We start from the raw sequence: 27,141 nt of genomic DNA, 5'->3' as shown, positions 1-27,141 counted from the left end.
GCTTTTTGTTGGGGAGTGTATTGTTTATTAGTGTGTATTGTTTATTAGTATGTTGTTGTTTTGTCGTTTAGTCGTGTCCGATTCTTCGTGACCCCATGGACCAGAGCACGCCAGGCACTCCTGTCTTCCACTGCCTCCCGCAGTTTAGTCAAACTCATGCTGGTAGCTTCGAGAACACTGTCCAACCATCTCGTCCTCTGTCGTCCCCTTCTCCTTGTGCCCTCAACCTTTCCCAACATCAGGGTCTTTTCCAGGGAGCCTTCTCTTCTCATGAGGTGGCCGAAGTATTGGAGTCTCAGCTTCAGGATCTGTCCTTCCAGTGAGCACTCAGGGCTGATTTCCTTAAGAATGGATAGGTTTGATCTTCTTGCAGTCCATGGGACTCTCAAGAGTCTTCTCCAATTATTTTGCTTATCGGCTTAAGGAGACTAACAGAAGAGATCGTAAAGGAAAAATAGAAATTATATGAACAAGATATGATGTGGAAACACCAAGATAAGACTGGATAGAATTATGAATTTTGTTTGGACTGATTGGGACTGATTTGGACATTAACGCAGTAATAAGAAGATGATCTGAATCCCCCTTTGGATCTTGAAGTATGGGTTCCCCCAACAATATTTTAAAAATTTGGCTTTGTAATTTGGAATTTATGTGATGTGATTTAATTTGATGTGATTGGCCAGTTAATAAAAAATATTTTTTTTAAAAAAAAATCAAGAGTCTCCTCCAGCACCATAATTCAAAAGCATCAATTCTTCGGTGATTAGCTTTCTTTATGGTCTAGCTCTCACTTCCATACATCACTACTGGGAAAACCATAGCTTTAACTATATGGACCTTTGTTGGCGAGGTGATGTCTCTGCTTTTTAAGATGCTGTCTAGGTTTGTCATTGCTTTTCTCCCAAGAAGCAGGCGTCTTTTAATTTCGTGGCTGCTGTCACCTTAGTATTGTTAATTGTTTTGATTATTCTTATTCCATTTTGATTACTTTTATTTTATTTTTATTTTTACTATGTTTTGATTACTTTTATTAAGTAATTTCTGCTTTGATTATTTTTATTATATATTTTGAGCTTTGTATATTGGGTATACAGTGGTACCTTGGGTTACATACGCTTCAGGTTACACACTCCGCTAACCCAGAAATAGTACCTTGGGTTAAGAACTTTGCTTCAGGATGAGAACAGAAATTGTGCTCTGGGGGCACGGCGGCAGTGGGAGGCCCCATTAGCTAAAGTGGTGCTTCAGGTTAAGAACAGTTTCAGGTTAAGAATGGACCTCCGGAACGAATTAAGTACTTAACCCGAGGTACCACTGTATATATATATTTCTTTGATTTTACAAGTGAAGAGTTATAACAATACCAAATACATATCTATGTTTAGAGATTTCTCCGAATCTCCTGATTTCCCACCTTCCCCTCCCTGGGTCCTATTGTCAACATTTTCAACTGCATATTATTTCATCATCTATATTTTATATCTCTCCATATTGTCCATAGCATTTGTTACACTGCAAGTGTTATTAGAATCTTGCTAATGTTTTCATCTGCTTACAAAAGCCTCTGAAATAAATTATAAATTTTCCCCATTCATTCTTGAAGTTTCTGAGCTTTCCGGAGAGTTTTGCTATTTTGGCGTACTTCAACAACTTAATTTGCCATTCTTCTTTGGTGGGGACTTTATCTTCTTTCCATCTCTGGGCTAGTATCATCTCTGTGGCAGTCGATGCATACATGAAAAGTCTTTTCTGCTCCTTTGGGATCTCGGTACCTACAATTCCTAATAAAAATGCTTCTGGTTTCTTTATAAAAGTTATTTTAAACCTTCCCCCCATTTCATTATATATAATTTCCCATAATGCTTTTCCTGCCTTACACATCCACCACATATGATAAAAGGTACCTTCTTTTTCTTTACATTTCCAACAGATATTTGTACTTTTCTTATACATTTTTGCTAGCTTACTAGGACTCACTGAGCTTTGTATATTGTAACTTTGTGTTGTGAAATGCCCTGAGACCCACGGGTATAGGGTTGTATACACATTTAATAAATACTACTACTACTGTGGTGTAAACCACTGTGGTGTAAACCACTGAATCTCTGTGCTTGCTGATCGGAAGGTTGGTGGTTCGAATCCCCGCAACAGGGTGAGCTCCTGTTGCTCAGTCCCTGCTCCTGCCAACCTAGCAGTTCGAAAGCACCTCAAAGTGCAAGTAGATAAATAGGTACCGCTCCGTCGGGAAGGTAAACGGCGTTTCCGTGCACTGCTCTGGTTTCGCCAGAAGCGGCTCAGAAATTTTCTTTGGATGAAATGCGATAGTCACTGAGGCCAGTTTTGTGTCTTGCATTTGTTGCACTATGATACCATTTTAATCATGGCTTTCCCCAAGTGGGAACTGTAATTTGTTACGGGTTCTGAGAGTTGTTTAGGAAGACCCACCCCCATTCTCCTCACAGAGTTACAATTCCCAGAGTGGTTTAACAATCAATGACTATATATAACATGCAAAAAAATAAAAAAATAAAAATGGATTATTTTTGAGACGGCTGCTTTGCAAAAAATCTGGAGAAATTCACACTAAATTACCTCTGAATTTCTACCAATTTTCGCAAACAGGTGTGGAAATGTGGAGAACCGGACTTAAGAGCAGAGAAATGGATAGAACCCGATTTGCCTATCCCTATGGCAAACATCAGAATCATTTTGAGGAAAGAAGCATGTGATCTTACAATCTTCTCACTCCTTACGATCTTACTTCCGTTGGTTCTAATTTAGAGCGGCAGCAGAAATAATGTTTGCAATCAATGAGAGGCTTATATTTCCCGTTCCTGTCTCCAACGATGGCACTCACAGACCTCTTTGCAGCATTGTTTACATTTTAGATAATTAAAAGTGTGGATTAATTTGGCCTGTGGCCAGGAATGAGATTGAGGCAGCCAGAAACACATTAGAGGTTTGCCTGCTTTCAGTCAGCCCCTGCCTCTAGCCATAAACACCTTGGCATGAAGGCAGAGAGAGACCTTGGGGTAATTGTTTTGGAAGACAACTGGTGAGCTTTAAGGCCACGCTTTTGGGTTTTTTTAATCCTATTTTCTTTAAAACCACAAGCTGGCCATCTTCCTCCTTGAAGTGCTTGACAAAAGAGAAATTTGTGACATTATTATTAAACGTGAAAGGCTCACAGAAAATTGGCCTACTCAAGAAATCTGGGACCGCACAACCTTTTTCCGATAACGATTAAATTGGGTTTTATTATTGCTGTTATTATTTAGATGTTTTGCCCTGTAAGAGCTGTCAGTTTATGATCGCAATGCTGCAGGGCTAGCAGTTATTACCAAAGACAAGAATAGCTCAGACAAAAATATTCCTTATGTTTGCCTTTTCACCTCTTCTGGCTAGGTGGGACTTCTGAGCGCATTGAAATTGCTTACTGGAGGTGTACAGATTGCAGTCAATGTTCTGCCCAGCGCAGGTAGGGTAGAGTCTTCAAGAAGGTCTTGGTAAGCCATGCCTGATGTGCACAAGGACTCAAGGAGAGCTGGTGGAAAGGTGGAATACACAGTTGACAAAAAAACATTTAAATAAACCCAGAGGTCACATACTTTGCGCAATGCGATGGGTCCACTCATAACAGTGGAACATCAAAGCAACCATGAGGAATGTTAAGGAAGATGGACAAGCAGGGACCCTGAGAGGTTCAAAATGTTCAACAGCATGGCTTGCATGTAAAAGATCCAGACTTTACTTAGAGTCACGTATAACCTTCAGTCTAGTCACCATGGTTCATAGATCTTACTGCCTTCAGGCTCTGTTTTATTGGAGCACAATTATAGTCTTTGTAATGAGAATGTTGGAAAAGGGCCCTTTTAGCGCAAAAGGTTTTGGCCAACTGTTCAAAATAATAATGTTGGGATGGAATGAGAGGGAAATAATAAAAGTGGGCTGGTGGCAACCATGGTTCCTTCAGTCGGAAAAGAGTAGGATCCATTTGCCCCCACACCCGGAAAGAAGGCTCATAAGACAGAAACGGAATAAAGGGTTAAACTACAGAGCCTAGGCCTTGCCGATCAGAAGGTTGGTGGTTCGAATCCCTGTGACGGGGTGAGCTCCCATTGCTTGGTCCCTGCTCCTGCCAACCTAGCAGTTCGAAAGCATGAAGTGCAAGTAGATAAATAGGTATCGCTCTGGCAGGAAGGTAAACGGCGTTTCCGTGTGCTGCTCTGGTTCGCCAGAAGCGGCTTAGTCATGCTGCCTGCATGACCCAGAATCTGTATGCCGGCTCCCTTGGCCAATAAAGCGAGATGAGCGCCGCAACCCCAGAGTTGTCCGCAACTGGACCTAATGGTCAGGGGTCCCTTTACGTTTACCTTTATTCATTAAAACGTAAGTCAGAGGAACTGCAAACCAACATTAACCCATTCAAAGGAGTCCAGGCAGGTGAGGACTTAAGTAACTATGGCAAGAAAGCATCCCTCCAGCCCCCAAGCATGTGATTCCACCATATGCTAAGGATGGGGTAGGAATAACACCCTCCTTACTAGGCGAGCCTTGAGTATGAAGCCAACATGTGCACCCAAGTATTCACCTAAAATATACCTCACCAAGGCCCACTAGGCATAAAGCACTGGCAGGCCCCAGTAGAGTGGGTGCCCTTATAACCCAGCAATGCCTCAGTTTACCAACTATTTTGCCTATCACTTCCTTACCCGTCCATCAGTGCCAACAACAGATTGTTGCACTATGCATGCCCAGAAAGCCAAACAACTTAGCCCCAGGAGTGTGGAGCAGGCAAAAACAGAGCGACTCGAAGGCCAATCGAGGAATCCACCTGCAAACGTTCCTATTCAGCCCCTTCAACAGGCAACGGGCTAAGCCCCTACTGCATATAAGGAAGGAGAATGCTGCAAAAAGAGAAGAGTCTTGCACCTTATTGGTGCAGGAGTCTCTGCAGGTTCAGCTAGTGCAGCTTTTCATAGCCAGATTCCTTCCAGATGTTTTGGACAGCTACTCCCATGAGTCCCCAGATGGTAGAGCTGGGATGCTGGTGGCGCCGTGGTCTAAACCACTGAGCCTCTTGGGCTTGCCAATCTGATGGTTGGCAGTTCGAATCCCCATGACAGGGTGAGCTCCCGTTGCTCTTTCCCAGCTCCTGCCAACCTAGCAGTTCGAAAGCATGTCAAAGTGCAAGTAGATAAATAGGTGTTTCCGTGCACTCTGGCTTCTATCACGGTGTCCCATTGAGCCAGAAGCAGTTGAGTCATGCTGGCCACATGACCCGGAAAGCTGTCTGTGGACAAATGCCACCCCCTCAGCCTGAAAGCAAGATGAGCGCTGCAACCCCAGAGTCGCCTTTGACTGGACATAACCATCCAGTAGTCCTTTACCTTTTTACCTAAAGCCAGAAGGCACCAGAACAAGGAAGGTTCAGCTTGTGAGTAGAGCCATAGCTAGGTGATCTTGCGCATCTGGCAAAACTGTCTAGATTGCGCCCCCTAGCATGGATAAATTAGCTCTTCTTTCCACCTCTCCTCCAACCCCCACACCCACCCATCCAATTCACCCTCTATTTAAAACCTTTTTTTATGAGGCAATAATCGATATTTTTATTTATAGACATATTTATGGGCATATTTTTAGCCGATTTTAGCCCCCTCGCCTCAGCCCCTGGCGGGGGCCCACCTCCCTATCCCCTAGCCATGGCCCTGTTTGTGAGTTACCTTCCATATGGAGGTGATGAGAAATGTATTTATACCAGATAATTAAGGGTTCAGCCCCACCTACACATTCATCACACAATCTTAATTACAACACTTTGCATTTCAGAGTGCCTGAAGTGTTTCACGTGCTTTATTGCAGGAGTCCTTACAAAACATGAGTATCTAAATATTACAGGTGGAGGGCTGGGGGCGGGGGGGGAGTGTAGCTTGTTTAAATACGTCTAATGAATTTGAGAAGAAGTGAGATTTGAACCCAGGGGTTCCTGGTTCACAGCTTTCACTTTAATTATTAGGTTATACCAGCTCTCATTATTGGATGCTTAATGCTTGAGGACCTGGTTCACACAAGCATGCTCATGTCTGATGAATCCAAAAGTAATTTGTGTGTGTTAATGAGGCGACAATGATCAAACAGCTGCAACTGAAACATTTATATCTTTTCACCAATTCAAATATGAACCTCAAAACACAAAAAGGTGGCAGTGGAAGGTGCAGGGTGCTGAACAATTCCTGCTTCTTCCTAGAGATGGAAGAGATGTGTAGAATGAAAACAATAAGAATAAAAATCTTATTACCTGGAAAAAGGGTCTGGAACAAAGACTTCTGTCAAGGTCATGCTGACTATGATAATAAGGCTAGAAGGAGCCTGAGTTTCACTTTCTCTTTTTATCTCTCTTCCTTCTGTTGTGGTGTTCCGCATATAGTGTTAAGGTTTAGACTTATTATAAGTTATTGTAAGTTTACAGGTCAAATGATACTACACTGAGCGTGGCAAAGTTTCTTTTGGAGGTTGCAAGAAACAAAGACCATCACGCTCTATACACAACAAAATGACGACCTCGGTCTCTTTCGCCTGTTGTTTGGTTGTCTTAACTGTATCTTGTTTTGAAACTGTTTTGTGGGTCTATGGACTATAAAGCTATATATTGTAAGTTTAAGTTAGGTCTGCTGCAACTGGATTTCTTATGACAGTGCCAATCCTGAATGTATTGGATTTGTGGCCATGATGCCCATTTGCCTTCAGCAGCAGTAAAGCTCTGCTGGATGAAATGCCTCTGGTATATTTTTTGGGAATCTTGTAACGTGTTTAAGTTTTGGCTCTGCTAACTATACATCATGGAAGTGAGAGCTGGACCATAAAGAAGGCTGATCACCAAAGAATTGATGCTTTTGAATTATGGTGCTGGAGGAGACTCTCGAGAGTCCCATGGACTGCAAGAAGATCAAACCTCTCCATTCTTAAGGAAATCAGCCCTGAGTGCTCACTGGAAGGACAGATCCTGAAGCTGAGACTCCAGTACTTTGGCCACCTCATGAGAAGAGAAGTCTCCCTGGAAAAGATCCTGATGGAGGGCACAAGGAGAAGGGGACGACAGAGGACGAGATGGTTGGACAGTGTCCTCGAAGCTACTAACATGAGTTTGACCAAACTGCGGGAGGCAGTGGAAGACAGGAGTGCCTGGCGTGCTCTGGTCCATGGGGTCACAAAGAGTCGGACAGGACTAAACAACTAAACAACAACAACAAAAACAACTATACATTGGAGTGCTGCTCTGGATCAATATTGAGTAGAATTTCCATGGCAAGACCATTGGTCTGCCTTACTCAGTTTTCTACACTGACTGGCAGCACCTCTCCCAGGCTTCCAACAAGGAATCTTTCCCAGCCCTACCTGGAGCTGCCAGGGATCAAACCCGGGGACTTCTGTGTGCAAAGCAAATGCTCTTCCTCCAAGCTACAGCCCTTCTACTAAGATATAATATGCTTTATGTTTTAACATTTTTTTTAAAAAAAACAATTACTAATTTTACTAATTACAATTCTTAAAGAGTCGTGAATTTCTTAAAAAAATAAGTTCATGTATATTCTGCTATCTGATTTAAATGTTCTCTCGCTTTGCTTTATGCTGCAATAAAAGCGATTCTGCATGCAAGAGGACCCAGGTTCAACTTTCGGCCTCTCCAGTTACGACAAGAAGGACCCATTCTGAGACCCAGGAGAGAAACTGCCGCTCACTATAGGTCCTAAACTAGGCGAGTCAATGGTCTGATTCAATATGAAGAGGAGCATGGGCAGGAAAATCTTGCTCAGGTAATAGACATTATCACTCCCAAGGGTGTCTTCCCACCACTAGGAGCTTGATCAGCTCCTTGGGTTAATAGAAACTGTTGGCAAGGATGTAGGAAAGATAATAGACCTATGGGGAATAAGGTCCGAGATGCTTCATTCTCCTCATCTAAATGTCTCCCTTTCTTGGGAGACATTACTTGGTCTGTTTATTAAAGTTAACCAATGTATTATGAGTTCTTTTAATTGCCAGACTATGTTCAAAGAACCCTGCATGTACAGTTTGCTCCAGTTCCTTTCGTGAATGCCTTCTACACTATGTAGGTGCATAATATGTCCATGGATAGGACACTACCCAAAAAACATAGCTGCAGCTATGTAAGGTTGCATTGAGATTATTTTGGTGTTGTGTTTTACCAATGCGCAAAAGCATTTGTGCGCGCACGCACACACACACACACACACACCCCTTGTGCACACACAAGGAAGCAAACTTGATGCTGTTATACCTACTGTTTTATCAGTAGTCTTTGTGCATGCTTTGCACATTAGTACAACTCAAGGCACAAAGAGAACGCTGATGGACCAATGCAGGTGTTCACACCAAGAGTCTTGTTGTTTTTGTAAAGTTTTGTTGATGCACATATGCACATCAGTAATAGAGAGATGGAGTGCCCATGCAATCACATTTGCTATGTGTGTGGAGGACTGTTTTGATGCACAGATCTCATGATGAATCAAGACATCTGATTTCAATGAGTTGACGTGTTGTTTAATGCAGAACTGGGAAAATCAGAATCAGTATATTACAGAGGTGGACAGCATTCTTTTTGCCCCCCCCCCCAGCTGCTGGCAATCTCCCTCGGGTGTTTGTTGAATATTTCAAATACGTTGCTGTTCTATATATTCAACCATCATTGACAAATATCTTTCAGCATTTGGTAGTCTACTGGAAGCGTAACTGAAAGATGAAACAATTGCAAATAGCAAGGGGACTGGGCAAATACAATTGCAGCGGAAGCCTTGCTTGTTCGGCAGCCAATTGCGGTCTGCCAACGTTGCAGTTAATGATCTTTAATAGCACGTAATCTCATGCAGTCAGATGGTGTCTTTTACATAGCTTCCCAATGAAGGAGCAGCCAGCAGCCCCTGAAACAAGGCAAACAGCCTCCCAGCCCAGCCAACTGCTTCTCAGCTCAAGAGCAGTTGGATTTTACCAATATTTTTCAAACTCTGTTGTTAAAAAGCCTTATTTCAGTCAGTTGGCATTTGCGGCGGGGGGGGGGGGGTTGGACTCCAAGGCACACAATGGGTGACTTAGGTATTGGAGGTGGAGATGGAACTACAATTACCCAAGACCTCCATTTTTCATATAAAAATCGATAGCAATTGTTTCAGGCTCTGGGTGCTGTTCCCTGAAGAAGGCAAAATAAAATTGACAATTCTTAGTAGCTTTTGAGGGTACAAAGCGAAAACAATTTCGGCTCTAACATTTCCTGTGTATTCCTTTAAAAGAAAAACAGAAAAGAAGGCACTGACCTTGAGAGATGCAAAAAACACCCAGAGGAAAAAAGATCCTTGCAGCAGATTTGAGAAATCTAGTCCATGGCAGATTTGGTCATCCATCTATGAGATTTTGCCTCGGCCAAGTCCATGCTATGTTCCTGATAAAAGTGCAAGAAGAACCGTGCCTGATCAGATCACCTGGTGCTATACCAGCTGCACTGGCTCCTGGTGGAGTACAGGATCAGGTTTAAGGTGATGGTTTTAACCTTTAAAGCCCTATACGGCCTAGGACCCTCGTACCTACGGGACCGCCTCTCCTGGTATGTCCCACAGAGGAACTTATGGTATTCAAATAAAAACATCTTGGAGATCCCGGGTCACAAGGAGGTTAGGCTGGCCTCGACCAGAGCCAGGGCTTTTTCGGCTGTGGCCCCAATCTGGTGGAACGCTCTGTCACAAGAGACTAGGGCCCTGCGGTACTTGACATCTTTCCGCAGGGCCTGCAAGACAGAGCTGTTCCACCAGGCCTTTGGCCAAGGCACAGTCTGAACCCCCTCTTTCTGTAGTCCTCATAGAACTCTAGCCCAATGGTTGCCATTAATTTGACTCTGAATTGATTTTAGAATGAATTTCAATTAATTGATTGTGATTTTATGTAAACCGTGTTACTTTTACTGTTAGCCGCTCTGAGCCTGGCTTTGGCTGGGGAGGGCAGGATATAAATAATTTATTATTATTTTTTAATTATTAATATTTATTATCAATGACCCGTCTAGTCCAGCATCTGGTTCTCACAGTGGCCAGCCAGATTACGGTGGAAAACCTGAAAGGACATAATCACAGCAGCGTTCTCCCTACTTGCAATCCCCAGCAATTGCCATATTCCTCCGACAGTGGTGGTAGACCATAGCCTTCCGGACTGATTTCCCACTACGGCACCCATGGGCCTTGACACATCTTCCCAGAATCCTCTAGTTGGCTGAGAGTGTCCATGATGTCATTGCCACATGCTGCCTCCTATAGTTGAGGACCCAATCCCTCCCACGCTTCTACAGAAGTGTGAATGCTTCCAGAACTATACTCCATAAGGGGGTGCTTTGTGTTGTTGTTTAGTTGTTTAGTCGTGTCCGACTCTTCGTGACCCCATGGACCAGAGCACGCCAGGCACTCCTGTCTTCCACTGCCTCCCGCAGTTTGGTCAAACTCATGCTGGTAGCTTCGAAAACACTGTCCAACCATCTCGTCCTCTGTTGTCCCCTTCTCCTTGTGCCCTCAACCTTTCCCAACATCAGGGTCTTTTCCAGGGAGTCTTCTCTTCTCATGAGGTGGCCAAAGTCTTGGAGCCTCAGCTTCAGGATCTGTTCTTCCAGTGAGCACTCAGGGCTGATTTCCTTAAGAATGGATAGGTTTGATATTCTTGCAGTCATGGGACTCTCAAGAGTCTCCTCCAGCACCATAATTCAAAAGCATCAATTCTTCGGCGATCAGCCTTCTTAATGGTCCAGCTCTCACTTCCATACATCACTACTGGGAAAACCATAGCTTTAAGACACCTTAACTCAAGTCCAGAATGAAATAGCAAAGCAGTGGCAGTGGTACATGCTTAAAAGAATTTCAGGATTGTAGGCGATCACAAGCCTGAATGTGAGTCAGCAGCGTGGTGTGGCAGCAAAATAAGAATAAGATTTGAACATGTTCAGATGAGGGCAAAGAAGGTGGAAAGTACAGTGGTACCTTGGTTCTCAAACTTAATCCATTCCAGAAGTCCGTTCTAAAACCAAAGCGTTCCAAAACCAAGGCACACTTTCCCATAGAAAGTAATGCAAAATGGATTAATCCGTTCCAGACTTTTAAAAACAACCCCTAAAACGGCAATTTAACATGAATTTTACTATCTAACGAGACCATTGATCCATAAAATGAAAGCAATAAACAATGTACTGAAGTCACACAATCAATCCATCAGTAGCTGAACTGGGTTCCACACAGTCACAAAAAACAAAACAAAAAAGCCGCAAAAACGAAAACGCAAAATAAATAGCAAAAACAGACAGACCTCAGCGTAACACTCAAATTGGAAGTGTGGCAGTCGAATTGGAATTGTAACTGTCAAAACAGAGCATGTTCAGCTTCTTAAAAAAATTCGCAAACCAGAACACTTACTTCCAGGTTTGCAGTGTTTGGGTTCCAAGTTGTTTAAGTACCAACGTGTTTGAGAACCAAGGTACCACTCTATTGATGTAGTAAGCCTTAGAGGGCCTGCCCATCTCTGCTAATATCCTGCCTCCACCAACATATGGTAGCTTTCTGGATCAGCTGACACCTTCAAACAATAATCCAGGCTTTAGGATAAATGGACATTTCTAGCATTCAAGTCCTGCAATGAATCAGGGCCATATTCCTGACGGAGCGGTGGAGGGTTAAGGCCCAATTTCCCCAAGCACCCTGGTTTCAGTCTTCTACAGATAAGATTCCAGAACTCCCTTTGCAAAAGAAAAAAACAAAATAATAAAAATAAACAAGCGAGCTTCCAAAGTCCAGCTAAATAGCCTGCAGTACTTGGAAATTTGCTCTTGATATTGATTCACTCAGAACTGGTCTTTTCAGTAAATCTCCCCTCGTGTGTCTAAATAGATTCTCCTTGTCTCCACTGACAATTGGACCATTCCCAACACTTCAGCACCTGCTTCCTGGTGTGGCAAAAACACATTTTATTTGCAGAGGGCATATGTATTGTCCCCTGAGCTACTAGATTTGGAGAAACAACAACAACACACACATATATAAGGAAACAACCCACCAACTCCCATTTCTATTTTTCCTTTGAAACGGCTAATGAAAGATCTAACCGGAGGGTGCTTTGATAGCCTCAGGAATGTTTCCTTTCGTTTCTCTAATAACATATAAAGTGAAATAAAATATCTGTGTGAAAAAAAAGGATGCTGGAACCTCTCAAAGGCCTTCGTTAAAAGTGGAGTACTCAAACACCTTTCCTCCAGCTCTGGGGTTATTTGATTCTGGCAAACATGCAAGTGGATAAAAATGATTCTTTGGCCACATCTCTGCTCTCATTTAAAGCAATGGCAAGGGGGAACAAAGCTTCTCAATATCAGTTTCTAGAAACCACTGGAGGGGAGAGGGCTCTTGTGTTCACTCAAGTATCGCTTGCAGGTTTCCTGTAGCCATCTGGTTGGCCACTGTGAAAACAAGTGTAAAATGGCTCAGGACCGCAATACCTCAAGGACCGCCGCTTTCCATCTGAACCTACCCAGACCCTGAGATCATCTTTTGAGGCCCTCCTTCGAGGGCCTCCTCCTCGAGAGGTCTGGAAGGTGGCAACACGAGAACGGGGCCTTCTCTGCAGTGGCTCCCCATCTATGGAATGCTCTTCCCAGGGAAGTTCGCCTGGAACCTTCATTGTATACCTTTAGTGTGCTTTCAAACTGCTAGGTTGGCAGGAGCTGGGACAGAGCAACGGGAGTTCACTCTGGTTTTCATCACAGTGTCCCATTGCACCAGAAGCTGGCCACATGACCTGGAAAGCTGTATGTGGACAAACACCAGCTCCCTCGGCCTGAAAGCGAGATGAGCACCACAACCCCATAGTTGCCTCTGACTGGACGTAACCATCCGGTGAGTCCTTTCTTTTCTTTTCTTTTCTTTTTTACACCTTTAGGTATCAGGCCAAAACATTCCTTTTTAACCAGGCATTTGGTAGATCTGATTTACATTCTATGCCCTTTTAAAATATGGGGGGAGTTTTTGGGGGGGCTATTGGGTTATTGTTTTTATTATGTATTTTGTGGTTGTATATCTTGATTTTATTCTGTGAACCACCCTGAAACCCCCAGGTATAGGGCGGTATACAAATTCAATAGATAATGACAATAATAACCCAGGAAACTCAACAAAGTGAAGACAGAGATTTCTCCAGGTACAGGTAAGAAACTTACTGATGATGAATTTTCTCTTTGGGGGAATGCGTAAGTGGACACTCTAGCACTAAGCAGTTTCGGAGGTCCAGCTGATCAACTATCAGGGCCTCAAAAAATTACCGTTTTTTTTGCTCTGTAAGACTCACTTTTTCCCTCCTAAAAAGTAAGGGGAAATGTGTGTGTGTCTTATGGAGTGAATGCAGGCTGCGCAGCCATACCAGAAGCCAGAACAGCAAGAGGGATCGCTGCTTTCGCTGCGCAGCGATCCCTCTTGCTGTTCTGGCTTCTGGGATTCAGAATTTTTTTTTCTTTTTTTCCTCCTCCAAAACCTAGGTGCGTCTTATGGTCTGGTGCATCTTAGAGAGCGAAAAATACGGTACGTTCTTCAATGGGAATGGGAGACTGATCTAGGGATAGATATTGCGGAAGTTGGTTGGAATAATAAGTGGGCTAAAAACAACAATGCTACAATAAGTATCAACTCAGTTACGAGAAAATACATTTGAATTACTACATCGGTGGCATTTGACACCATTATGATGTAGCTATATCAACAAAATATCCCACCATTGTGCTGGAGAGGCTGCAATAGTATAGGTACAACATTTCACATGTGGTGGAAGTGTGGACATATAAAGTCCTTCTGACAGAGGGTGGTTACAGAAATAAGCTATACTACTGGTCAACATGTGGGATGTACTGCAAGTTTGGGATTGCTATTTTTAAAAGAAGGGCAATCTGAGCTTTGTTATAAAAGAACTAATTATTTTTCTATTGGTAGCTGCATGCCTACTATTGTCACAGAACTGGAAAACGTTGGAACATCTGTGTATTTCTTGTTGGAAACAGATTTTATGGTCTAGTGATGTATCAGAAAAATTAACAAAGAGATTGGATGCTTTGAATGGCATAAAGGATGTAGATGATTTTGTTGAACTATGGCACACTCTTATAAAATACTTTACTGATAATCCTGGAAAAATGGCAACTAGCAAAATCACAGATTGGACTTTGGGAAACTTAACTAGATTGATCTTGTTTTTGTCTTGTTTTCTTGTTGTTGTTGTTTACTGGAAATCAATAAAACTATATTTTTAAAAGTTCTCCATGCAGTAAGGAAAACAAAATCTATTGATGAATCCATTGGTGTGTGGATTTACTGTCATTTTGCAGGATGAAATGTGCCTGAAAAAATCTCTATGTTCCCTATGAAATAGCTTGTTCACCCACAGTGCCTTTCATACTCTGGGTACCACTGTCAGGATTTAATCTTGTGGATCAGAGCTATTATCAGAATATACTAAAGGGCCCCTACTGTGAAAGAGACATCTGTGGGGTGTTGTTGTTTTTTAGGATTCTCTGGGGATTTTTAGAGAGACACCGAGAGACAAAAAATAACCCCACTGGCCACATCTGCTTAGCAGAAAGAGAGGAAATAAGTCCATTTTGTCAACAGCCATCACAGCGCTCTTGTTTGTTGCCACCTGTTGTTGTCTTCCTCCCATTCTCCTCTTGAAATTAAGGCTGCCATGGATACCAAAGGAAGGCAGGTAATGCATGCCACTTGTACCCACTCAGGCACTAAATGATGGGTACGTCAGCTGGCTGAAAGATGGGGATTTAATTTGTTCAATTTAGCCTGGTTGCGAGACGCAAGCAAATCCTGCAACGAGGCAAAGTCACATAGAGTTTATTGCAAAGAAATTAGAGGGCAGGGTTATTGTCCACTCCAAAAAGGGGGAGGCAAAAGTAAAATGGCAACCAATATGATGTACCACCACAATATATTAGCTAGAAGCCTCTAGCAATGACGCAAATACAGGTAAGTGCCATTTGTGTCGTAGAGGTTGAGGGTATTGGACTAATCTACATGTACCTTTCTAGGCAACAATTTGTGCTTTCTTAGTCTGTGTCCAAGTGCTCTTTTTTGCCACTGTTTTCCACAGGAAAACCCAATCTTTACCACTGAATCGGAGCAAACAGCAATTCAGGTGTCCCACAGATTACTGTTTTCTCCAATTCTGTGGTAAAGAGAGGGTTTTCATGTGTCATGGCAAAAAAAAGGGGGGGGGTTCAATCTCAGACCAGGAGAATCCAAATCTATGCCTTGAAATATGGAGCAAATTTAAGTATAGGTAAAGGTAAAGGGACCCCTGACCATTAGGTCCAGTCGTGGCCGACTCTGGAGTTGCAGTGCTTATCTCGCTTTATTGGCCGAGGGAGCCGGCATACAGCTTCTGGGTCATGTGGCCAGCATGACGAAGCCACTTCTGGCAAACCAGAGCAGCGCACGGAAACGCCGTTTACCTTCCCGCCGGAGCGGTACCTATTTATCTACTTGCACTTTGACGTGCTTTCGAACTGCTAGGTTGGCAGGAGCAGGGACTGAGCAACGGGAGCTCACCCCGTCGCGGGGATTCGAACCGCCAACCTTCTGATTGGCAAGTCCTAGGCTCTGTGGTTTAACCCACAGCGCCACCCGCGTCCCTAATTTAAGTATAGATGAGCCCTAAATTTGACAACACCCTAGTCTGCATCCCCATTTATCCACCAAACGTTTTGCATGCCTTGGGCCAGTGGATACCTCTCAAACTAGCCTACCTCCCAGGGCTGTTGTTCCCTTATAATGGAGGGGAAGAATTATGTGAGCTGCCTTGAGTGAGAGAAAAGTTGGTGTGCAAATGAAATTATTAAGTAGAAACTGTACTAGCGATAAGGTGACGGGGACAAAAACATTATTTCATGTTGTAAAATTCGTAGGCTGCTTTTCCTGAAAAGTCTCAATGTATTAAACAGTGTCAGTAGAAGAAAACTACCATCAATAAGGCCATCTCCATACAATGCAATAATAAAAGAGTGCAGGCATAATAATGCCCCCCCTGCAAATTGCCATCCCAGAAAGAGAGCCGGCCGTGTCAGTGGGAGGGGGGAGATGTTCCGCCACCAGATATTTGTCCTCAATGTGTGCAGATAGGTAAAGCTAGCTGCTAACCAGGACCTGCACTGTTCTGAACAGATCTGAGACCAAAGGCTAATTTGTAATATATTCATGAACATTACATTGCTAGGGATTAAGAATCTATGGTATTTACCCCTGAGGGTTCACTCAGAATCCTAGAATCGTGCATACTTCAAGTGCAGAACAGCTGCGTGTTTGGGATAAGCTGCAAGAACAAACAAAAATTCTACTCTGTGGGATCACACAGGTAGAAGGCAAAACATTTGAAAAGCAAATAAAGGCACAAAGCACAGGGAGTAGCCTTGCACTGGAGCCAGGGGTCAGCAAACTTTTTCAGCAGGGGGCCAGTCCACTGTCCCTCAGACCTTGTGGGGGGCCAGACTATATTTTGAAGGGAAAAAATGAACGAATTCCTATGCCCCACAAATAACCCAGAGATGCATTTAAAATAAAGGGACACATTCTACTCATGTAAAAGCATGCTGATTCCCGCAGGCCAGATTTAGAAGGCAATTGGGCCGCATCCGGCCCCCGGGCCTTAGTTTGCCTACCCATGCACTGGACAATCCCACATCAAATTTAAGCTCCCTTCATGGGGCTAGTATTAATGAGATATGAAATCAACTGCCTGGTGTCCTAGCAATGTCGATAGTGTCTGTACTATAAAAAGTGGTGGCATAAATCAGCATTTTAATCATGGCGGATCACATGTTTTCTTCTTCCTTACAATCCTGGAGGGACAGATCAGCTTCAGACAGAATTTTAATAGGAGGAACATGATGGGAGAACAGTGGTTGGAAGTGTCAGAACATCACATTTGTTCCTTTGCAGATCTTCCTATGCAGATTGTTTCCACATTTCTTTGTTACTAACTTGCAATAATAACAGAACATTGATCTTTGCTTCCATCTGGGAGGTGTCCCCCCCCCTTATTAATTTTTCACCTTATATTTGACTACAAACTAGAAGATTCTATCTGATACCATCTTGCTAACACTCTGGAGGTGCAGAAGGGAGCAGCTGACTCTAATCTACTTCTGGCAATATCCAAATTTTTCCCACTATAAAGGACCCTGTGCGGCACCATTAGCACAGGCTTGGCTTCGCCTTCCCCAGGTGGGATACCTGGAGGTCTCCGCCTACCTCAGCCAGTTGCCCAATCCCACCTGGGGAGGCGTTGCCAAGGTGATCAGGCCAGGTAGGGGAAGGGACCACCCTGCCCACACAATAGGGGGAGGATCTTACCTGGGAATCATCAGTTGGCTCCAGAGCTTCTCCCACCCTACACACCCTCAGTTAAGACTTCTTTTGCAGGTTAACCTTTTCTCCACAAGTACGCGGGCGCTGCTACGTCAAGGTCGATGTTGAAGGGCTGGAAAGGAATTCTCCTGCATTGGCAGGTTTGCCTTTCCCGTAGCAAAACGTCACAACTTTGGCGGTATCAGGCTTTGGGCGAAATCCTTTAGTCTATCTTCCCTAAATGGGGGTGGGCATGTAGCGGTGATTCACGCCCCCCTTCTCTTTGTGGCGGCGATACCAGGGTTCCCCGTTAAAGGGGTTGTTTTGAGGGGAGGCTTTGGCCGTACGCCTAGAGGTTGTCATTGCTCTCCCCTGTGACGGCGGCGTAACGGGGGCGGGCTCTCTCTGCTTGAACATATGTTCTCCAGAGCCAGTCCACCCCCCCCCACTGGATAACCCTGACGTTCCCCAGATCCCCAGCGGGGGACTGGGAGGGATAAACGCCCAGTGCCTGAGCCAAGGTCTACCCATATCTGAAACATAATAAAGTTGTGGTCAATTTTAATCCCATAGCACGTTGTCTTGAGTCGTTATTCCACACAGGGGCTGCCCGGGGTTTTGGCGGAATCCGCCTGTCCACGCAAAGGCTTGGGCTGTCCGGATACTTTTCCTTTGTCCCAATTGCAACAGACACAGGTCAAAGGGAGCCCCTAGCAAACCGCCCCCCTGGAGGACCGCTTATTAAAATAATTTTTAAAAATCTCTAAGCAGTCAGAAATGCAACAACAATAACCATGTAAATGCCATTCAATAAAATTGCCTAAAAATCTGGATAAAATGAAGGCAAGAGCCCCTGTATGTCATAAATAAAACTGAGCCATGTACAGAACCACACTTCTAGGATGTTGTTCGAACAGTGGCATGGTGTGGGTTGCCAGTGCCCAGGGCCACATGGAGGGGATGGTGGGAAAGAAGGGAATGGAGGGAGTGTTTTGTGTTGTATAGGCACTGGAGCAACAGTGTTTTGTGTTGTCTAGGCTCCTATGATGTAAGTAATTGGCCCCGCCTGCTCGCCTGCTCCCTAAAATATCACTGGTTTGCTCATTTCTATATAAAGGGTGCCTACATTCTGCATGGACTGCTTGCATGGCAACATGTAGCATGCAGCTGCAGACTGCAGTGCAGCACAGTTGAATGTAGGTCAAGCTGTTGTACCTGTTATCTAATATTAAAGAGTGCTTGTAGACTGATGATCAGGCAGCATAGACTAAGGGTATCAGGTCCATAAATTACCATATTGCATATATTCAACACAAAAAACAGCAACCATTTGTTGTTGACAAAGGACAGCTGGACATTACCTTCAGTAGCTTAGGGCCTCATCAAACCTAAATCATAGCAGAGCGTTAGCGCTGAGCAGACTAGAACAGGGGAGAACATCGGGGTCAGGAAAGCCAGCTATTGAATGAAGAGTGAATCAGACTCCAGGCCTACAGAGTATAGGAGTCCCTCCGGTTAAGAACTTAATTCATTTTGGAGGTCCGTTCTTAACAATAACAACAACAACAACAACAACAACAACAACAACAACAACAATAATAATAATAATATCTTTATTGTCATTGCCCCCTGAAACTGTTCTTAACCTGAAGCACCACTTTAGCTAATGGGGTCTCCCGCTGCTGCCTTGCCGCTGGTGCACGATTTCTGTTCTCATCCTGAAGCAAAGTTCTTAACCCGAGATAATATTTCTGGGTTAGCGGAGTCTGTAACCTGAAGCATCTGTAACCTGAGGTACCACTGTAAGTGAAAAGGAGCCCCACAGTCAATCAGGAATGCTCCAGAAAAAAACCCTTCTCAACTCACAAAGGCAAGTGGATAATCCTGTATTGCTCCAAGGCTGGGTGGACTGCTTCTAATCTGGAAAAAGTAAGATAGATGCCCCGCCCACTTGAGGAGGAAGCTCATATCTCTGGGATATTGCACTCTGGGAGGTTGGAACAATTCTGATTTATAGCAGAGAAGCTTATCTGAGTAGTTTTCGAGAGCCCCTGGGTCACAATTGCTTAGGCAGAGTTATCTGCAACTTTTGATGCTTCCACTGATGCGGGCACACACAGAACATTTGCTGACTGCATTTGTGTTTTATGTTTGAGATGAAAGCAGGGGGGATAATCACCTTAGCGGATATTAAATTCAAAGAGTCACGATGGAGGAAAGGCGAGGAACATTTCCACTTGTCATTTCCACTGCCTTTGTAAATGAAATATCAAGGCAGCGTTGGCATATAGCTCCGCGGAGGTAGCAAAATGGGCAGATATGGGACAAATATGTGTCGCCGGAACAACTTGCAACGCGCCCAGAGAAATCAACAGTATCGGTAAAATGAAAGCAGAGAGAGAAGAGACCCAAAATAGAAATTGTACTTGAGAGACGTTTTCATTATCTGTTAACCAAAACTTCAAGTCGAGGCTTACGCAAGTGCTGGAAAATTCTTGTTTTTATCAAAACTCCGAAGACATAAGAAATTCATTCCATTCTCTGCGCACACATCTGCATGCTGAGTTGCTCCATTACAGAATCAGCCTTACTATGAAAGAATGTGATGTAGTTGTTTTAAGCTGCATTTTCCACTTCCAAACTCCATCTATTTGGGGGAGAGAGATACACTCATTTTGAGTTGTGGGAGTCATTTCCCCTTTTTCTTTCAGATATGAGAAAATCGAAGGCCTGAAGTACTTTTGCACCCTTTGAATTGCAGGGCTTATTTATACTTTTTAATTCCCTGATCAAATCTTCATTCACCAAAGTCTCAGGATTTGTGTTTGGGTGTATACCTGAAGGAGCGTCTCCACCCCCATCGTTCTGCCCGGACTCTGAGGTCCAGCGCCGAGGGCCTTCTGGCAGTTCTCTAACTGTGAGAAGTGAAGTTACAGGGAACCAGGCAGAGGGCCTTCTCGGTAGTGGCGCCCGCCCTGTGGAACACTCTCCCATCAGATGTCAAGGAAATAAACAACTATCTGACTTTTAGAAGACATCTGAAGGCAGCCCTATTTAGGGAAGTTTTTAATGTTTGATATTTTATTGTGTTTTGAATATCCTATTGGAAGCCCTCCAGAGGGGCTGGAGAGGCCCGGCCAGATGGGTGGGACAAGTAATAAATGATGATGATGATGTCAAAATGCCCCCTGCCCCCCCCCCCACAAATAAACCAATATTCGTCTTTCAGAAACAAAACTTTCTTGAAAAATACAGCTGGTTGGGTTGTTTATCTCATCTAGAGAAGACTGCCTTGTCCCATATATACTCACTCAGCTGCTTGAATCTGTAGAAGTGGCATGTTACAGGTGCCATATAATATCTTCCCAAATTTGTAAGAAGTTGAACTTTTAGTGTGGCAGTGTCTACACTTTGGAACTCAACTCCCTGCCATTTGACATCAGGCAAGCATTGGCACTTTACTCTTTTTGGCTAAAAACAGTTTTGTTTAGGCAAGGCTGCCCAGACGCATTGAATGTTGATGTGCATTTTCATCTGGTCCTTAACTTATTTTGTTGTGTTTTAAATTGTTGCTTTTAACTTTTTCCTGGTCATTTCATTGTTTTGTTCTTTTTGTAAACCTCTTTGAAGTAGCCACTGTTTCCTTACAGTCAAGCAGTATATATATGAATATAAATGAATGAATGAATTTTTAAAAAATGATTTTGACTTCTCTTTCAGGGCTGTGAGGTTTACAACAAGGTAATGTGTGTGTGGAATGCTTTGAACATTACCTGAAATGGTAAGTAATCAAAGATCAAGGTCCCCAGCTCTTGAATTCTGAGTTAAGCATCTCTTGCAAGCTTACTAATTAATCTAAATAGTGGGTAAGGTCTTGTAAAGGCTCTAGTTTGGATCTAGCAAGGCAGGTCCTACAAGGCCAGGAAGGACAGACCAGTGATACAGCTCTGTGAGTGCAGCTTTCTCCCGATTGAAGTGCAGAGTGTTTGAGGACCGGGAGATTCGCAGGGAAACCAAAATGCTTGTTTACAAAGCTGTTGTACTACCAACCTTACTGTATTCTTTTGAAACATGGACCACTTATAAACGCCATCTCCAACTCCTTGAAAGATTCCATCAACAGTGTCTCCAAAAAAATGTACGCATCACTTGGGAAGACAGACGAACTAATACCAGTGTACTGGAAGAAGCAAAGATCACCAGTGTTGAACCAATGATACTTCAACATCAACTTCGTTGGACTGGTCATGTTGTGCGGATGCCTGGTGATCGTCTTCTAAAGCAACTACTCTAGTCCGAACTTAAAAATGGAAAACGTAATGCTGGTGGTCAACAAAAGAGGTTTAAAGACTCTCTCAAGGCAAATCTTTAAAAATGTAGTATAAACACCGACAATTGGGAAACACTGACCTGCAAGCGCTCCTGTTGGAGAACAGCCTTTACCAAAGGTGCCATGGGCTTTAAAGACGCTTGAACTGAGGATGAAAGGGAGAAACATGCTAAGGGGAAGGCATGCTTGGCAAACCCTCACCGTGATCAACTCCTACCCATAAACCTATGTCCCCACTGTGGAAGGATATGTGGATCCAGAATTGGCCTCCACAGTCACTTACGGACTCATTGTTAAGTCCGTGTTCATGAAAGACAATCTCACTCGGCTGTGAGTGATCACCAGAGGAGAAGAAGAAGAAGAAGAAGAAGACAGACATCGTCTAACAAATCTTGCAGCATTTTTCTGGCATAGGAATGAGGATTTTCACAGGAACATCAGGTAATTTAGGATGACGGAGTTTTATCTCATCCCATCAAGCTCCTGTGGAGCTTATCTCAGACAAGACAAGCTGCACAATGCTGTCAAATGAAGCAAATGAACTTCCTCAGTTAGCACTCCAGAGGAAATCTTGTGCAATTCTTTAATACTTTCCCAAATTGCCCTTTACTGAATTACTCCTGACTGCGAGATAAAAGTGGTCCACTCTGAGGACTAAGAAGATGAAGGGGAAATGTGGCTGTGGTAGCCCTGCTGCGCTTCCTGATCTAATTGCTCACTGTGAGTGCTGTTCACATGGAATTCAATCTCATAGGTTCATCAAGCCTCCTCTTAAATCCAGCACTTTCCTTGGCTTCCATATTTAAAAATAGCTGTCTGATAGATTTTGACAGCTCTTTGCAAATGAGCAAGGTTAAATCTTGTTTCTCCTCTTCTCTCCCCACTTACCTGGAGGAAATAATGAACTCCGAAAGTTGTCAGGTGTTTAAAGTTTCTAGCAACTTTCATTTTTTTTGGTTTTTTTTTTAAGGAATATTTATTAAGATTTTACAAAAACAAATATACAAAAACACATAATAAAAGAAACAAAAAAATAAGAATAAACACACAGAAAAAAGAAGAAAAATTAAAAACAATTCTTTTTCATAACTTAAAACTCATTTGCTTGTTTCTTTGACTTCCTCACACCTCCCCTTCTTGTATTCCCATTTAAATAATCAAATCAGCAAATCCTTACCCTCTTTCATTTATCTTATCTTTATAACTTAACATTTTATAACTCAGTATTTTTATCCATTATCAATTATTTTTGCATATTCTTATTAACTTTGTTGCTAATACCACTTATTTCCCATCCAACATCATTTTAATTATGTTTTTACCTATTTATACCCTTTTTTCCATATTCTTAAAGCATTACAGCTGGAAACCACTTAATTTCTATCCAACATCATTCTAACATTCATTAATTTTACAGTATTTCTGTAGATAGTCTTTAAATTTCTTCCAATCCTCTTCCACCGACTCTTCTCCCTGGTCTCGGATTCTGCCAGTCATTTCTGCCAATCCCATATAGTCCATCACCTTCATCTGCCATTCTTCCAGGGTGGGTAAATCTTGTGTCTTCCAATACTTTGCAATAAGTATTCTTGCTGCTGTTGTAGCGTACATAAATAAAGTTTCTAGCAACTTTCGGGCTTGGGAGAGGGTTGTGTCTCTGCCGCAATACAGTGTTTGCCTTGATTCTATTATAGTTTAATTGCTTTTTTTACTATTATTTTTACATGTTTTTGGCTTCCTGTATGTCGTCTGTTTTGTTTTAATTTGTGTAGGCTGGCTTTGGTAATAAGCACAAATTTTGCATTGTTGTCATCTCAGCTTTAATTTTTGTTCAAAGAACCAAGTTTATTTTCTCTTTCTCCCACCCTAGGCTTAGTTATCACCTCCTTTTGGAGACGAGTGAAAGCATTTTTGCGGATTGATCCTGCCGCTGTTGACGCGTTAATTGTTCAATTGTTTTAGATTCCGTTGGCTTTCTTGCTGTAAAGGCTTTTAATACCTGGCTGCTGCTGCTGTTTTTAGTGTTGCAAACTGAATCATTGAAAAGTTGTACAAAGAACAGAGAGTGAATGGAAACATGGGTGGATGTAGCCCTGGAGTGATGGACACAACTCTATTTAAGTGCAATCATAAAACCATAGAGTGGGAAGGGACTATGAGGGTTACCTGGTCCAACCCCCTGAAATTCAGTAATCTTTTGCCCAACATGAGACTTGAACCCACAACCCCGAGATTAAGAGTCTCGCACTCTACCAACTGAGCTATTCGTGGTTGTTATTCCTCCCCCCACATGCCTGCATAACCCCTTCTTTGTATCACATGATTCTAACAAGTAATTTCTAGGGTTAAAAGGTAAAGGGACCCCTGACCATTAGGTCCAGTCGTGACAGACTCTGGGGTTGCAGCGCTCATCTCGCTTTATTGGCCGAGGGAGCCGGCATACAGCTTCCGGGTAATGTGGCCAGCATGTCTAAGCCAGAGCAGTGCACGGAAACGCTGTTTGTGGTGTAGTGGTTAAGAGTGATGGACTCGTAATCTCCTCTCCTCCACATGCAGCTGCTGAGTGACCTTGGGCTAGTCATACTTCTCTGAAGTCTCTCAGCCCCACTCACCTCACAGAGTGTTTGTGGTGGGGGAGGAAGGGAAAGGAGAATGTTAGCTGCTTTGAGACTCCTTCAGGTAGTGATAAAGCAGGATATCAAATCCAAACTCTTCTTCTTCTTCTTCTTCCCGCCGGGCTCCGTGGTTTAACCCACAGTGCCACCCACGTCCCTAATTTCTAGGATTAAATGAACTTAAAAGCTGACAGATAGAACATTAAGTATCACTTAAAAAAAAAAAAAGCACTCAGCGCAGACACATCAAATGTACTCTGAGCTGTGCTCAGTGGTGGAGCACTTGCTTGGCCTGTAGAAGGTCCCAGGTCCAATCCCTGCCATGGAAACATTCCCCGCCTGAAACAATGGAGAGCCACCGCCTTCCCCAACCTGGTGCCCTCCAGATGTTGTTGGACTACAGCTTCCATCAGCCCCAGTCAGTAGGGCAAACAGCCTACGATGATGGGAGTTGTAGTCCAAAACATCCAGAGGGCATGCAGGTTGGGGAAGTCTGGTATGGACAATTCTGAGCTAGATGGATCAATGGTCAGACTCAATGTAAGGCAGTTTCGTTCCCCCCCCAATTTTTTTATTGTTTTTCCAAATTTATAACAAACATAGAAGAAAAACATTACAATATTTAAAAAAACCCGAACAAACATATATCCTAACTGTTAAAATCCCAATTTAATTATCATTATTGGGTGACTCCCTCGAATCCCCCTAGCTGAGTTTCCATATAACTCATTGTAGCAGTTTTCCAATATCTAGTTTCAAATAAAGTTAACTTATTCAGTTAACATCTTTCTCTCTTTTCGTAGTATTTCCTATCCATAATGTTATGCAATTTAACATATTTTACTTCTAGGCCAATTTGGTACTTACAAGTAATTTTACTTATGTTATCTTAGATTATCTAACTAAATAGTCCTTAAATTTCTTCCATTCTTCTTGATGCTCCTCCTCTTTCTGTTCGCGGATTCTTCCAGTCAGGTCGGCCAGCTCCAAAAAGTCCATCATCTTCATCTGCCATTCCTCCACTGTTAGTATTTCTTGTAGTTTCCAGTTTTTGGCTAACAAAATTCTTGCTGCATACAAAAACCATCTAATATATTTCTTGGGCAATTCCAAACCTATTATTCCAAGTAGAAAGGCTTCTGGTTTTTTTCATAAATGTGTATTTCAACATCTTTTTCAGCTCATTATAAATCTTTTCCCAGAAGTCTTTCACCTTGGGACACGTCCACCACATATGATAAAAGGTTTCTTCCTTTTCTTTACATTTCCAGCATAAATTTTCAGTCGTATGACAAATCTTTGCTAGTTTTACTGGGGTTAAGTACCATCTATACATCATTTTCATGATGTTTTCTTTTAAGCAGTAAACTTAACCCCTTTCTTCCACAACCTTTCCCAATCTTCCAACATTATATTGTGTCCAAGTAAGACAGTTTCGTATAGTCCTAACTTGGGTTCATTAATTTTGATAGATCTGGTCCAGGCATCCCCAAACTCGGCCCTCCAGATGTTTTGGGACTACAATTCCCATCATCCCTGACCACTGGTCCTATTAGCTAGGGATGGGAGTTGTAGTCCCAAAACATCTGGAGGGATGAGTTTGAGGATGCCTGATCTAGTCTGTGACTTGGCCAACCAGCACCCAATGAAAAGGTCTTGTCAATGTTGTTAAAAAGATACCCTTCTAAAATCCCTTAAAACCAGCCCTGCTTCCTAGCAGTCCTGACACCAATGGAAATGGACCCCTGTTGGTACATTGAACAAGAATGTTTGTTTGTGTTCCAGGAAGGGCATTGCTCTGGTGCTGTGTGTTGTGCTAAAGAGACGAAAAAGAAAACACCTTCAAGAACAAACAGTCCCATCGATTTGGCTCCGTTGTTCCCACGAATAATTGTTATGTTTCTTCCTAGAATGTTTAGGGATGCTGCAGGGAGGAATAATTGTTATGTTTCTTCCTAGAATGTTTAGGGATGCTGCAGGGAGGTAAACAAGCAAGTCATCCGATGGGCATCAGAATATGTTGTCTTTAATAAAGACACCACTTACCTCCCCGGAACAAACAATGGAGTGATGACGACTAAATAACTCTTGTGTTAGCAAGATTGCTTTTTCGCCAGTGTTTCCTGAACACAGCACTCCCAGCCAATTAATGCTGATAACAAGGCTGCTTCTTGGGTGACGTAAACTTAAAGGGCTCACTATGTCCTTTGCCAGCAGATTCTCAGAAGAAGGAAAATGTGGTAGGAATGAGCAGCCACTGCACATGGTCAGGAACGAGATGATGCACATCATAACCTTTCACTTGGAAGCAGGAGTAACAGGAGAATCTGGGGATATGTGCAGTTCTGAACATAAGCTATTAACTAGAGATGGGGGAGAACATAGATTAGTTCTCATTAGAAGGCAAATCTTCCTAATCTGCATTTTCGAATTTGGGTTGTGACCCAAGACACAACCATTCTCCAAAATTCACACATGTCTGAATTTTGCAATGCAGTTCTCCAGGCAACTAGTGTGCATGCTGAGATAAAGTGTCCATAGTGCATACTGTTAGTGAAAACAGGGGAAGGTGTGTTGCAAAAATGAGTACATCAGGCAGAACTGCATGCAAACATGTGTAAATTAGGTGGGATTTGTGTGAATTAGGTGTAAATTAGAGTTACAGCAGGGACGCGGGTGGCGCTGTGGGTTAAACCACAGAGCCTAGAACTTGCCGATCAGAAGGTCGGCGGTTCAAATCCCCATGACAGGATGAGCTCCCGTT

General features: G+C 43.0%; 1 long non-coding RNA gene across 1 annotated transcript in view; it reads right to left on the bottom strand.

The window, feature by feature from the left end:
* The window catches only part of LOC310764907, a 72,636-nt gene extending 46,124 nt beyond the window's left edge, over positions 1–26,512 (bottom strand). Inside the window, exon 1 of the long non-coding RNA XR_014549343.1 lies at positions 26,424–26,512. This is a non-coding gene — a long non-coding RNA (uncharacterized lncRNA). The remainder of the gene's footprint in view (positions 1–26,423) is intronic.
* Positions 26,513–27,141: the final 629 nt, after the last annotated feature.

Source organism: Podarcis filfolensis (assembly GCF_964270895.1).
Source record: "Podarcis filfolensis genome assembly, chromosome: 6".
NCBI lineage: Eukaryota > Metazoa > Chordata > Lepidosauria > Squamata > Lacertidae > Podarcis > Podarcis filfolensis.
Note: the sequence above shows the minus strand (reverse complement) of the source record. Positions and strands in the feature narration are given on the sequence as shown.